Consider the following 14,873-nt stretch of genomic DNA (forward strand, 5'->3'; position numbering starts at 1 on the left):
ATTTTTGCCGCTGATTCTAACACCGTTTTTATTTCGATGCGAAGGCAGTGCGCTAAAAACCGAGTGCTAGAAATAGTAATAGCAGCAACAACTATAGCAACAACAATAATGTTAGCAATAACCGCAAAGAAGGCATTTCCTAAAAATGGTTTCTTATTTAAAGCGGCAGATATATGTAGTGCGTGCGCAGGCCGATGGTTGTTAAGCCAAAAACAGATAACTGCTGTTATGAAGCAATTTGACTGCATATAAATCAATTTTCAAGGGCAAATAATAAAGAAAATTATAATTTTTTTCTTTCATGCTGGAATTACCTGGAACTATTATAACATTGCACTATTAGGCGATGCCTGTTATCCTAGTGAATGATTGTAAGATAAGTGTTCTAATCCTACATGCTTAATGTGCTTCCTCTATAAAATAAATGGTAAAACTATCAGCTGGTACGTGTTCTTTTTGTTCCGTAATAGCGCAGTAGGCAACGTGTTTACCTGCTAAACATGTGGTGGTCCAGGCTCAGATTCGAACGTAGGCATATTTCGTTTCATACTGAAACGAGCCGGCTGTTCAAAGTAGTGCCTAACAGTTTAAGTATCAAAAAACATAAACCACAAAAATATTTGCGTATTTCTGGTCTCCGTGCATGCTATCCATAGCGTGCTCTCCTTAAATATTATCACTATCAGCAGCGGAAGTAGCACTCACCAATAGCGCCAGCGCATATTTTATTGCCACAAGAGAGAAAAACGTCTCTTATTGGCGGCGGTTTCCCGCGCGTCATGACGGCGTTCGCGACTAAACCCCTTTCTGCCGTCACCGCCTGCCGCCTTACTTGTACTTGCCTTAGTCTCTCTCCAAACCTATTGCAGATTGCCCCAGATTACCCGATTTGTGCCTCGAGCAGGCAGCCAGGCCCACCTACAGCAAAAGCCGTGAGGAGGTCCTGCCTGGCCTGTTTCTGATTCACCGTTACCACCAGCACCGTCACAGCAGCCACGACTCGTTCGCTCGGCTGTCGTATGTTGTGGGTTTCTCTGACTCCCCCGTCATCCCCTATGCTATGCCAAGGGGCAGCTATGAAGGGGAGAGTGGCCGATTGCGTGACTAGAAGCAATATCCTGCCATTACAAGCAACCACCTTCGCTTTTGCTAGCTTGTACAGCACATCCGAGTAGCGTAACACGCTTCTCTCAGCACATCACGCGTACAACAAGACATCGCTATCCTCGTGGTTTTCGTCGCGTTTCTTATACACATCTACACACAGCTACGGCGGACCCCCGTTTGTACAATCTTATTCGTTCTATTAGTGATCGTCTGCTGGCCGCATGCAGCAGACGGTGTACTATGTACTAGCGGACCCATCCCGCTAGATGGCACGAGCGCGACAGTGTTGTTCAGCACTGGGTTATAAGGATGCTAGCTCAAGGCTACCGGGCATGCAGGCGGGAATGGCATGTGCGGGTCTAAAGGGCCAAAAACTTTTCTTATACGAAGTGTTCGACAATGCGTTCAGCCTTAGTCACATCCATGAGCAGTAGAAGTCTTTCATGTATATCCACAGTTGGGTATTGTTGCATTTGTATGAATGCGTTTTTTATTGAGCTTTGGGTTATTTATATCCGCAGATATGCTTGACATAGAAGGCCGTATCAGGGCAAACCCTCGTACTCGAGACTTAGTGTTGTGATAAGGCGCAAGGAAGAGAGCTGAGGAAAGAGGACCCCTGACTATGCATTTAGGCGCAGCTTTGCTTTAGGTGAAGACCAAATGGGGTGTGGCGAGTACCGGAACAGAGACAGTTTGGGGACGGGGTAGATGCTGCCTGAGGCGGACGTGAGCGCGAAATTCGAGATGCTCCTAAGAGGCACAACGATATCCCGAGATTTGCACGCGGAGATTTTGTCTTGGGCCACAAAGAACCCATCTCTGAGATAATATTAAATATAATACATTCAAGTTTTATATTCGGCTTTGTTTTCTGTATCATACATGAGTATTATGAGGAAACTTTCTTAACTCACATCCATTCTTTGGTTACGTGTCGTTGAGAAGACATGAAGCAGTGACATCTGGTTTGTTCATCATTATATAATGCAATCGTGTCGACGTGGCCGTAATTCTCGTAAGGGGCATGTTTCGAGCATCCATCTATCCCAGTGTGTAGAAAAGGCGATAATGAGTATAGTCATAAACTTTTCCCTGTTTAGTCCTTAAGATTGCTAGGATTCTGTTGCCTATCTTCATACCCAAGAATACTAAAACAGTAACACGGCAGCTTTTCGTTGAAGGAGAAGTTCATAGTCAGCTATGGAAAACGCCTGTGATTCCATACGTCTACCCCCTACATATTTATCGAGTGAAGTAAAAAAAAAGGACAAACAAATTCAACACAAGTGGGTTTTTGAATAAAATTTACTTGTCACTAGTATTTACGCCTACGAGAATCTAGCTGACATATAACAAGGGGACCCACTGGTAGGTCACTGAAGAAAGGAAAGGAGACGATAATTTTAGCTCTTATTAACTCATAGTGCCTATATTGTCCTAATCAATCTCTGTGTGCGAACAGTCTAGGGGTCCGGTGATATTTCCGGCGAAGAAATTTAATTATATCGTAGCCTTAAATGTTATGTGAAATGCCCCCCAACCACCAATTGGAATTGATTTTACTGCCAATTCGGCGAACTGTCAACTTCCGTGCAGCGGATAGAGGGTTGAATGCAGGACAGCGCGAAACCGTCTCGCGTGTGCTCATTGAAAGCATTCGCTGCAGAGTGCCCCGCATCACAAAAGCCATTATGATTAGTAGCTTTCGGGGTTGTGGTTAATGTGGGCAAATAATTTTGAGCATCCGAAACAGTGCTTCCTTGCGGATTCAGCACGAATCGTCGGCCTGGCTGACTATGGCGGGCCTGAATGGGTGCTCAACCTCTGTGGAACCTAACCTGGCCACCTAACGGAGAGAGCGGGCAATGGGCCTCTATCAAATTTCTGCATTTGACAGTCGCACAAATGGCCTGTGCTATTGCCTTCTTGGCTAACGTGCCGCCAGGCACAGTTTACCCTCTATCGGGAAGTGCCTAACGTTATAGATACTAGGGCGATTGTCGTTCCAGCGCTCGCGAGCAGCGCCTCTATGAAGATACATCCCCATACGAGCGAAAACTCTACTGCAAACGGATAGCGTAATGGTTGCACGAACTATATTTATATAGAGCTGAAACATATTTATCCTGTAGGCCTATTGCAGCCTGCACCCAAGTGTTTGGCATTCTAGAGTTGTTTGAAAGCGGATAAGTCCTTGAAGTGCACCTACCCGTGAAAATATGTCACGATATATTCATATCCGAAAATCATTTGTTTATCTAATCGTTGTTCCTCAAAACTTTGACCCATTCCTGATTTTCTATACTAGCTAAACTGCGGGAAAGCTTCGGAAAGCATCAACGAACGGTCTGTATAAAACCTTCAATGCCATATGCGCCACTATTAAATGCCACATTGTAGCATCTACATTTTATATCTTATTAGGTTGACAAGTCTGAATAAATTACGTTTAATGATACAACTGGTAAATTAGTTGACAACGCTTAAATAACTAGTCCGATCAATAGAAAAATAGTCACTATACTTTACACGCTTACACAGTAATGTTAATATTCATTTATTCGAAAACGTTTTGCGAATATTAAGTATAAAGAGACGGCCACTAATTTCTATAATAATTAGATAATCTGCTACTGCTAATATATATATTCAGCTTTTTTCCACTTAGTATCATGTTAGGTCAAATATGGTAACTACCCCAATACTGCAATCTTCTCCCTCGAGTTGTCGGCGCTTCTCCAGTGGACGCCTGGCATAGACAGAGGGTGGTTATGTGGGTTTGCGAAAATCATTTTAAAATGAGCATCGATCCCCTCGGGTTAAAGTCCATCTAGTGGGCTTAGTCGTCAAGCTGGAAGGTAGTGGTGGTGCTACGCAACGAAGTTTCTTGGTATAATTAGCTTATTTTGGTTTTAGTTGCTTGTTCCGACCTATCCATCACCCGAAACCCCCGTAGCCGAGTAGGTTCCCATCCGGTAGTAATATTACAAGGCGGATAATACCTCAACTATCGCGACACGATAGTGTGCCGGGTCTAAATAGATAATCCCATTTATAAGCCACTTATACAAAGCAGCTCTGCAAGCAATAGCACTAGGGGGTGAAGGCACCGAACGCGAAGATTCTGCCATCATCACCTCTACCTGCCGCGGTAACTCGGGGGTGCTATAGGGCTGGTCTTTTCGTCGCCACGGCCCACGAGTCCGTTGGCTTCCCGCGCTGACTACCGATGTTATCGGCGTAGTCTCAACTAGACCTCATTCAACACTGCTCTCTCGAGTCGGTTAGCTCATATGTTCCTCATCGTTTAAACACAGTATCCCCGTAGATATGACCGAGTATTTCGACTTCCCATCCTGCTCCTGGTACATACGTATAATACTACAGACTGGAGCGCTATAGGTCCGATCAGGAGGTGTAATTGCGTCGATTTAGAAAGAACAAGAGGCGTGTTATCATTACAAGCGAAAATAAAGAGCAAGAAATAAAAAAAAAAAGACAAGAAAGAACAGCGTTATGCGCAATGCAGTTATTACTATTATCGCTGATTACACGCGTACAATGACGCGTATCTGTAGGCCGATGTCTGCCATTCATCTATCTATTTAGGGTAATGCGGCAGTGGAAGCGGATCGCACCAATCCGCACGCATTCGTTTCGTGTGTATATATATGTATCAGCTCACGCCTTTAGCTACAAAGGGATCTTACATATGGGCACGTTTCTGTCCTGTCCTGTCCTTCGGATATATTCGGAGTTGCTTGGAACAGCCGCAAACATATTGTACGCGGATGAAGATACAGGCTGCAGTAGCGACCCGGGGATAGACATGGCACGATTCCAATTAAAGGCTTGAAGGCAAGGAAGTGATAGCTAGCTACCAACAAGCTTATTGGTAGCGTTCAGACAGAGCCATTAAATAGTCTCTAGTTAAATATAAATGTGAATTTAGAACGAGTCGCTGGTCGAGATACGGCTGCCGCTAGGTAGAGTTTACATAGTCGACTTTTTAGGCTATATGCAGTAAATAATGAGCTTAAACTAGTAAACCATAGATAGATCTACCAATCATATTCCGTAATGAGCGTACGTATCGAACGTTTACGTACATCCAATGTTTGAAAAATGTTAGTATTTTTGTACCATAGACATTTGTGAAACAGAGCGCTTGTCTTCCAGTCTGAACGCGAATCTAGCAGATGGATTCGAAGGGAAAGGCAAGACCCTTTGAGTATCTATTTGTTCGACCCTTCGACACCTTTTTGTAGATGTTCGTTCTGCTAGACTTTACTCTATACAGTTATTGATAAATGCGTCCTCTAAAGTAATTCCACAGCATGGATTAGATACGTAATATAGTTTACCTATAGACACACACCTCTAAACGTATAAGTTAACAAGTAGTAGTATTCACCGCCAAACGATGGGCCAGTAGTAGCTGCAGACCTTTTTTACGAGTCCGGACCAGCCCATATTACATGGATGAGGGTCTACTGTTTTCTCACCCACTATTACGTAACTGTAGGCTTGACCAATCAGGCACATGTACTCAAATGTGTTCTGCGTGCTTGCTCAACACAATACAACATGAGAACATGTAATCACAGTCGTTATAGCACGTCTTTACGTTAAACACAATCTGCCATAAATCGTATGGAAAGGGGTCGATTCTCTGTATATACATACAACTTCTGCCCTTTTTTATGCGGTCTGTCCATCCGTAAATCCGTCTGCCCGTATGTATGTTTGTCTGTTCAGCGAGTGAGAGTGCCAAAGTGATCATATGCGCGGTAGAGCAATTGGCGACTGCTAGCGGCCCGTTGCTGCACAGTTCTGAGCCTGGGTCTATGTCTCGTAAGGTTTGCCACTGTCGGAGCACAGAGTTGAAAGGCCTTGCTAAAACCGCTAGGCCGTTAGAGCAGGCCGTCGACAACTTGGCCACGAAGACAACTCCTCAGAGGGTGGTGAGAGACGGATCCGCCCCGTTGCCACCAGCGAACGCGCGCGTCGAGATGGATAATTGTGGGAGCGAGCACAACTGCCTTTTCTATGTGGGTGTTTCCGGTTGCTTCCCATCTCCCGCGAGGGAGTAAGAGACCTCGCTGATGCGTGTTAGTTGGATGAAGCAGGAGGGCTTTCAGCACTTCGCAGCAGCCACGGCGCCCGCAGCATCCCGACTCCGCGTAGCGGACTCCGCTGCGGCTGCCGCCGCAACGGAAGTGTGTTGAGTAGAAAGGATCAGCAGGAATAACAGCCGCAGGAGCAATGTTCGTATGTGGAGCATGCAAAGAAACCTCAGCATTGGTCCTACCCTATAGGTGGTTTTCATCGAGGGTCTGCTTTAGGAGGCCAGCCTCAACAAGCCTAAACGCGCAGGCATGGCAAATGGTTTCCCACAATGCCCCCATTCGCTCCCTGCCACCACAGCAGTTTCCTTTCCATGCACTCTTCTTTTTGAATTTTGTGTGTAAGTTCCCTTTACAGAACAGACCACTCGACCGCTGCATCACCGAGACATGACTATTGGCGGGTGCTTGGCATGGCGAACCACAAAATTTGGACAACTCAAGCACCACACATCGCTGTTCAGAGAAGGAGCGCCGCCCCAGCAAAATGCACTAACACTATCCACTTGAGTATTCTGCTTGCAGCAGCGAAGTGGAGGGGTAGCCTCGGTGTGCCGGGGTATAGCTCCAACGGTACATGTATAATGTAACAGTCGAGCGGCGCTGGTCGGTACTGACCATGGTCAGAGCAGTAATAATCAAGAACCAGCAGGCCAAACAGAGTCAGAAGAGTAAATCTCGTTGTACACGCTCTAGTTGAATACATTATTGTACATAAATCGTTAATGCAAATCTAGTTTCTAGTTTTATGTGTTAAACAGTTGCATTTGTCAGACAGCCTCTAAGTGACATGGGGCAAAAGTGTGGGCCGCTCATTTGAACTGTACCGCTAGCGGGTTGCATTATGGCGGCCACGGATAAAACTTAGTTCCAAATAGAAGTAATATATCATTGTATTTTTCTAACTTCGTCCGATAAAGCACTCTCAACCTATATCGACTGGAAATACCGCCGCATCCTCAATACGGTGCTACTTGTAATAGTGAGGTACACGTAATTACAAAATGTGGTTGTCCGTAACGGACACAGGCTCAGCTCCTTCCAGTAAATCGTTAGTAACAATGATATCATGATCATTTTTATTTTCTACATTTTCTGTGACATCATCAGTAAAGAAATGATTGATACGGGTGGGTGATCGATATTTCCCTCTTTGTCATCTGTAAGCCGGCGTCGATAGCTTTGTGTCGTTCAAAGATCACTCTCGTTGCTCAGTCGCTTTTTAGGAGTCAGTCCTTTAGTCTTTGCCACTTCTGCATTAAAAGTGCGGACCCTTCGCACCAACATGAGCGCTTGGGCGGACAATCCGTATGGTAAAACATTTATTTTGGGCTGATTTTCAGCCCGTCTATCGGAACCTTAAGACACTCCAGGCATTGACTTCCGCTAAAAACGGCGCAAGTGACCACCGGATGGACCAGCCGCAACGGAACGCGCGCTTTAGCGGCTGGCAATAGGAAAAAACAACACAGCAGCAGTAGCAGCAGCAGGTGCTGATCTAATTAATTCAATTTATCGAAATTTAATAATTGAATTTATCGTAACTGGTCTTCAATCGTGAGTACACATAGTGTCAAGCGATGGCGCTCGATGGTCCTTTCCGTAGATTTATAATTCACTAGGCGCGTTGCTTTAAGTTGCTGTCGCTGAACACCGTGAAGCTGTCTTTTCGAAGGGACAAGAGCGATATATATATACATGAGTGTGCGAAAAATACTAGCACGAGTCAATGAAGTCTCGCACAGGAGATCGCAAATAGTACCAATGATAAGCCAAACAGTAGAAGCATAAGCAAATGGCGGTGAAGTCAAACCGGACGCCGAGCTTCCCGTCATCCACTTAACTAAACATAATAACGACTTCGGTCTCCGTACATTAAAGAGTGTTCTGATGGACCCCGTAACGATCATCATATTAAACATAACAACAACAACAACAATACGAACGTTGCCGGAAATTGATTATACGAGTAAAAGTGTCGTCCGTCTGATAAAGTTTAACGTGTTTAAGAGATTTACGTTGAGCTACATTGATATTTCTCATTGTGCTCTCTTTACGAGTCTAGATATTGAGCGACATCGATCCATGCCTCAGCCTGCTTACTTATTAATCAGGCACCCGCATATTACTACCTCAAGCTCCAAATGGATATGGCACGCTTCCTAGTTCTTCTGGTTCATTGTCAAAAGTGTATCCGGACCGAAATCTGTTGTCACTGTCCTGTCGCCTCGTAAAACTATAAAGGACACTTTTTTTTTTTTAAAGAGCGACGTTTACGGCGACCCCGTCTCCCTATTTCTTGGACGTCAAGTACACAACGGTGCAAGTCGAAAAAAATGTAGATGAGGAAACTAACGAAATTGGCGCCGGTCGAGATCAGCCGGACTCTTCCGCCGGCTACATGCGACATGTTGACCCAGCATCAGTGTCGTCGTAATAGACCCAAGGTCTTGATAATGCCACACACAGACAGACAGAGTCATATTGGAAGTGACTTGGCCGGCCCAGGCGCCAGTCAATTGAACAGTTATAAAAAACAAGCAAAAAGAGAGGGAGAGAAAAAAAGGCGTTGACAGCATCGAATAACTCAGGCGGCCTGTTGGTCTCTGCTAAAAACACGGAACAGCATTCATAAAGCGACCGACTGAGTGAAGACGACGCATGGAAGCACCGATCGTCCGATGATAGAGAGATGGCACAACACATTCATTCTCTAGCATCGATACGAGCGCGGCTGAACGGGAAACACCTACACTCGCAGCGATGTCGGCGGAACTCGAACTCGTCTGCCATAGGAACAGTAGCTATGATACTAGTGGCCGTAAAAGCAGTATCGGGTTGTATGCGTCTGTCGCCTGACGGTCCGCAAATGTGGGCTGTTTGGGCTCATCCGCGTTTTTAACGACGATGGCGACAACAACGACCCGACAAAAGTTCTATTTTTTTTCCCTGTAGGAAAAATGTGTTTTCCCTTCGGAAAACGAAAAGAGATCGTTAGCTGGCTAGCTAGCCAACGATCAAGGTACGCTCCGGACGAATGTCCCGCCAGGAAAATAGTAGTAGGGACAAAAAACGCAAATAGAATTATGGAGCCGCCGCTGGTGCGGCCGTCGCCGATAGTTGAAACAATGGAGCGGCTAAGGAAGAAGAGGATAATTCGTAGCGGCATCTATAGGAGGACAACAGAAGCACCGACGCGACAACTGTGCATGATGAGTCCTAGTCCGATCGGTAGACGCAAGGGGCCGTGCCGACTAGCGGAATAAAGAAGGACGGAAGCACAAGGGACCAAAGTCAAAGTGGTGTAGTGTACTGCGATAAGGAAAATATGAAAAGAAATACGACTTTGGAGATCACGAGTAAAAAAAAACACGCCGATAAATGGGGAGCGCGTACAAGATATATTGAAAGGTGGAAAGATATCGCCATTTAGACATAGTGGGCGAGTTCGATGAGTGGTTTAACAACGGAACAAGGAAGAGGGACGGAAAGTTTTAAGATAAAAAATGGGGTCAATGATACGATTGACGCACTGTATCGGTTCAAAATAGCGCCGGAAACAAAAGAGTGAATAGGAATATAAAGTAGCAAAGGATAAAAAATTAAATAGGTTAAAAGATGCTGCACAAATCTTGGAAGAGCATTCTTAGCTACCAAAATTTCCTCCCACAAATACCCCTACCACTATGGTAAAGGTGGAAGAACGGTGAAACATGCCAGTTTTCAAAAATTAACATTCCCAAGATTCAGACGAGACGCTTATCGACAATAGAATTGCGTTATATAATGCAGACACGCGAGTAATATATTTTATATGTCTAATAGATTTGCCCTGTGAGCGTAGATTTGACAAAGCATCAAATTGCCCCTGTAAATTGTATAGCAGTTGTGTAATATCTAAATAATACCTAGATAAACTGTATAATATCACAAGAGAAAAAGTTCGACGCATCACGAGGTGAACAAGGGCATCCCTATAGACATAAGCAGAGTTCACGTCAAAAAAAGACAGCATGCTGCAACTTGATTAGTAGTTAGCGTAGTAATGAAGACACTAACATGAGGCACGCACAAGCTTCAGTAGTTTCACCTTCACGGTAAGAACACATACTGTTCTCAACCACGAGTCTACGACACGGCCCGTTGGACGATCGATCTGACCGATCACTTTCGGAGTTGGTAAGTCAACGTCGTGTCTCCTGCACCCGGACAGCTAATCTCCTTTATGACCCATGTCGTGTACACCCGATCCTTCGCACCTATAAGTCCGCAACTGATAATCCCAACTAGCATAATAATCATTTCTGTCGCTGTTGTGAGGTCATGCTGATCCTACGATTCACTGTGTCGTTCTTGAGCAGCTTCATGCTGCTGCTACTACTATAGAAGCTGGGCAATGAAGCTCTACTGCAATCTCGATGCTGCTCCTAATGCGGTTGCAGCTGCTGCTGCTCGCGCCGTCGAAGCCGATCTCTCTATTTTCTCTCTCTCGAAGCCAATCTTTGTATTAGCCGGCATGAACTGTGGCACGGTGCCATCCAGTACGCTTATAGCGATAATTCCCTTTTGCTGCGTCTCCGATTCGATACGTGTACGTACAATGCGAAGTTTCACAGGTGATGCGCCCGCTGTCAAGCGACTACTTATGATCGCATCACCTTCGGTCCGCTGCTGAACGAGCGATGCGTTTTTTGCCACCGAGGTACGTCAACTCACTTCTGTTGGCCCTATTCTCATCCTTAGAGTAATTCTAACCTTTTTACCCTGCAGCCTATATCTCTGTCACTTTGGCGACGTCACCAGCCACAATTTCAGATGCGATCCGATACCTCAATTCTCTGCAATCGTCTTCAATCCTTGAGCGCGTTTGCGCACGACCAATCATTTGCGGTTAGTGGCAGTATGAAGACAGCGGGTGGCGGAGCTGAAACCATTGTATAAAGCCAAAACGAGGCCAGTCGCAGGCCACGAGTCCGTGTAGAACAGAAAATAGCAAGACGACGTATGTTAGCACGACAAAGATGACAATGGCTACTATTGTATACAGCATTATAACAGTTGGATAAAATAGCCGGACCCGTGGAGTACGGTAGAAGTGAGCAAGTGGAAAATAGGCACCCGAACGGATGCCATTGATTGACACGAAACAGCTCCTATCTTTAACAGCACCCAACCTAGCTGATCGGGATCGATCGGAAGAAGTGGTATATTAGCGAGACCAGAACGTCAACACTCGTGAGACTATAGCATTGCGGGTCTCCCCATTTGCAGCAACGACCTTGACAGGCCACCACGGAGTCCTGATCAGATGAATTCTACACCAGTGGACAACTATATCAGTTAGTATGCACGCCAGTAGCATTGTGACAATTATAAATATCTCTATTTGTTCAGCTATCACGGCCAATCTGTTGCAGATACACCGTGACCTTGAATTAGCATCTGCGAATATATTCCAAAAGAGAGCTTCTGCAAATTGATTTATTACACGTGCTAAATTGCCAATGGTGCATAGGGCAGCAGGGAGGATTGACTCGATGCAAGATACCTCTCCCGGGACGCCTGCTGAAGTTTTGATCCCCTTTTGTTTTCAAACATTCAATTACGTCGAGCATCCGCTTGAATCACGGGTCACAACATCGAAAATAGACGAAACACATGGGCCCATCGTGTACAAATACGGCCACCGACTTTGGGTTTATCGAATCGATAGAGGGGCAATTTATTTTATTTGAATAATTGTAGTAGTAAAAAATAATAATGCTGCCAGGCATATTATCTCATTATAATTACTATGGATTGCCCTGTCCTGTTCGTACGCTTGGCTGATCGTGCCGTGTAGCATTTCCTTCGTGTGCGCGCACAAACGTGCAGAACGAGTATCGCTGCGGTCGGCTGTGCAGATGTTTGACACTTCAACAACATGAACGTGTCGTACAAAGCATATATGGCACCTGGTAATACGCACCTAGCTATAGTTTACCGTTTGATAAATTGTGTGCCATAAGAAGGAAATGTTCAACACAAAGATCGAATATGGGAATAATTCAAAATACAGTACAACTCTCTAGCTCTGTAACAGAAACAATGGTTCACGATAGTAAATATCACCTTGCATCGTACAAGATAACGATCGATGACGAAATTGCCACTAGCCATCCATCCCCTCTAAGCAAAAAGCTATCGAACAAGTTGCAGATATCGTACACGTAATCATACGTCACGTTAACTGGACAGTAAAACGCAACAATGCTTTTTGTGGTTAACGTTTGTCCGAGGAAACTTTTGCTGGATCGGAGTTGTGGATGAAGGAAAAGATTAAAGTCATCAAATATCACCAGACCACGGTAACATCTACGGAGATGTAAACATTTATATCAGTATGCGTCTATCGGCCTTCAATATATATACGAATTAACAGCATAGATACTTCATCATCTTCCTAGCGTGCAAAGAAAGAAAGTGATTTTGAAAAACTGGTCTAAGGTTGTAGAAGATGCGCCGATTCTGGCGGATCGCACCAAAGCTTGGTGGACGGTTTATAAAGAGTAGTCGCTGTACAACGATGGTCCAAGACGCTTAGCAAACGTTTAATGGGACCTGAAAGGAGTAATTAGAAAATTATATTTTTATGTTTTGATGATATAGAAACGGAATGGGAGTGATGTCTTTCAGCGAATAAAATGGCGACCGATGACAAAATTGCCACTAGCGGAGCAATATGGGTTCAGCGTCTGTTTTTACTGTTAAACTTTTTAGCTCGGCAAATAGATGCTGCGTGCCAATCAGTACACGTTCATGTATGATGGTGATACCTCGGTCGAGTCAAATTCGCTGCTCCACCCGTGTGCTAGGGGCCTATGGGAAAGCCTATCTTTTTTTTTTTCAATACGAATCAGAAAACAGCGTGCATGCTAAAAAGATACAGAAATTGGTTGAGCCATGCACGAGATGGTATGGCCATGTAATAAAATACGCATACATCGACTAAAACATGATAACGCACACATATGTAGCTAGGGAAAAGAAAATGATCCATTGTCCTGACTCCAGGCAGCTGATTGTATCCTAGGTTGGAGGAACATCGGCGTGACAGAATTTCGAATGGTATATTTCACATGACGCTTGCTGCAGGGATGGCGACGTAACGCTCAGCGGCGTAACCGCTGACCGTAAACACTCATATATCCATTAGAGATCGATTTTATCTTCATCTTTAAAGTCTACTCGCTTCAACATCGAGGCCAGTTATTTTTTTTTAGTTTAACGGCAGCACCTAACGTAGAACTTGAAACATTTAACTTACATTACAAAAATCATTGTAACTTCTTGCTGATGATGTACCATGTTAGGTTTAGGCAATGTTTCAGTAAATCTAATGATGAATTGAATGTATATGTTTACACTGTGTTACATTGCTATCAGACCAACCTGCCACTCGCATGTTCTCAATAACGCCAATTTATACAGTAAGGAAAACATTATTCAAAGATGACGCAATGGTTTATCGTTAGTTATAGTACTGCTCCAATTGTTGTCCACGTGAGAGCCTGGACGGCCAAGGTTTCAGGTGAAAGGGACCAGCAATCGCCGTCCCGTCTCCCAGCAAGGACGCAAGCCATAAAACCAATGTCACAAAAAAAGGTAATATTCAGTTTTTTTTCTTTTTTACATTGACTGTACTGTCAACTGTGTTAATGGCGGCATAAGTTTAATTGATAGGTGATTAATTCCCTGGCCCTTCGTCATTTGGCTAGTTAAAAGGGACACTGGATGAAAGAGATAGCGCCATTTTTGCCCACTGGATGCTTGCTTCTACTTCTGCTACCAACTGCATAGGTTTCTGCGTGATCACAATAGCCCCCCGTAGCTGCATTCTATTGGCACTTTAATTCGTTACTTTTTCGTCTTCATTGCCCTCGTAGTTTGAATTGATCTTGCTGTTTATGCTTCTGCTGCCACTGTTCGGCACGTCGGAACGTATCGTTGCCAGCCCAGCCAGGGTTTTTTTTATTGTTAATTCATTCGCTATTGGTGTTGCAGCAGAAACAGGGAGAGAGTTACGGGGCTCAAAACGGGCGACTGCAGCTTTTTGTATCAAAAGTACAATTCATTTTGTCTGTAGTGACAGTTGGTAGTTCATTTGTCAGCTGGTGTCAGGGAATGATCCAATCAGGCTGTCGATATCTATCTGACCCCTTTGCCGGTGTCTGACGGCCTGTCAATTCGACCGATTACTGTATAACTGATGCGAAATGACCTTTCACAACGGTGTCCGCTGCCCGGGCATCGGCCGCTGCAGGAACCTACTGCTGGCCGTCCGAGCTGGATGGAGCAACGGATGCCGACTGGCTGCGTAAAAGCAGCACCAACAAGAGCAACAACAACAGCATGTACCGGCCAGCCGTATTGCCAGAAGTTACACATCACGTATCTCGATGATGACAATGACGAGGACAAGAAGAACATCATCACCGCCATTATCGCCACCACCATCGCTATCGTCGTCGTCGTCATCGTCATCATCATCATCACCATCATCACCATCATCATCATCACCACCACCACCACCACCACCACCACCACCACCGCCACCACCACACCACCACCACCACCACCACCACACCACCACCACCG

The 14,873-nt window shown here is 44.9% G+C and overlaps 1 non-coding gene across 2 annotated transcripts in view; it reads right to left on the minus strand.

Annotated features, from left to right (window-relative positions):
• Positions 1–14,873, minus strand: part of LOC111260212 (uncharacterized) — a 92,027-nt gene that overhangs the window by 35,754 nt on the left and 41,400 nt on the right. The gene's annotated exons all lie outside the window — the stretch shown is intronic.

The sequence above is a fragment of the Varroa jacobsoni genome, unplaced genomic scaffold (assembly GCF_002532875.2).
Source record: "Varroa jacobsoni isolate VJ856 unplaced genomic scaffold, vjacob_1.0 scaffold_411, whole genome shotgun sequence".
NCBI classification, from domain to species: Eukaryota; Metazoa; Arthropoda; class Arachnida; order Mesostigmata; family Varroidae; genus Varroa; species Varroa jacobsoni.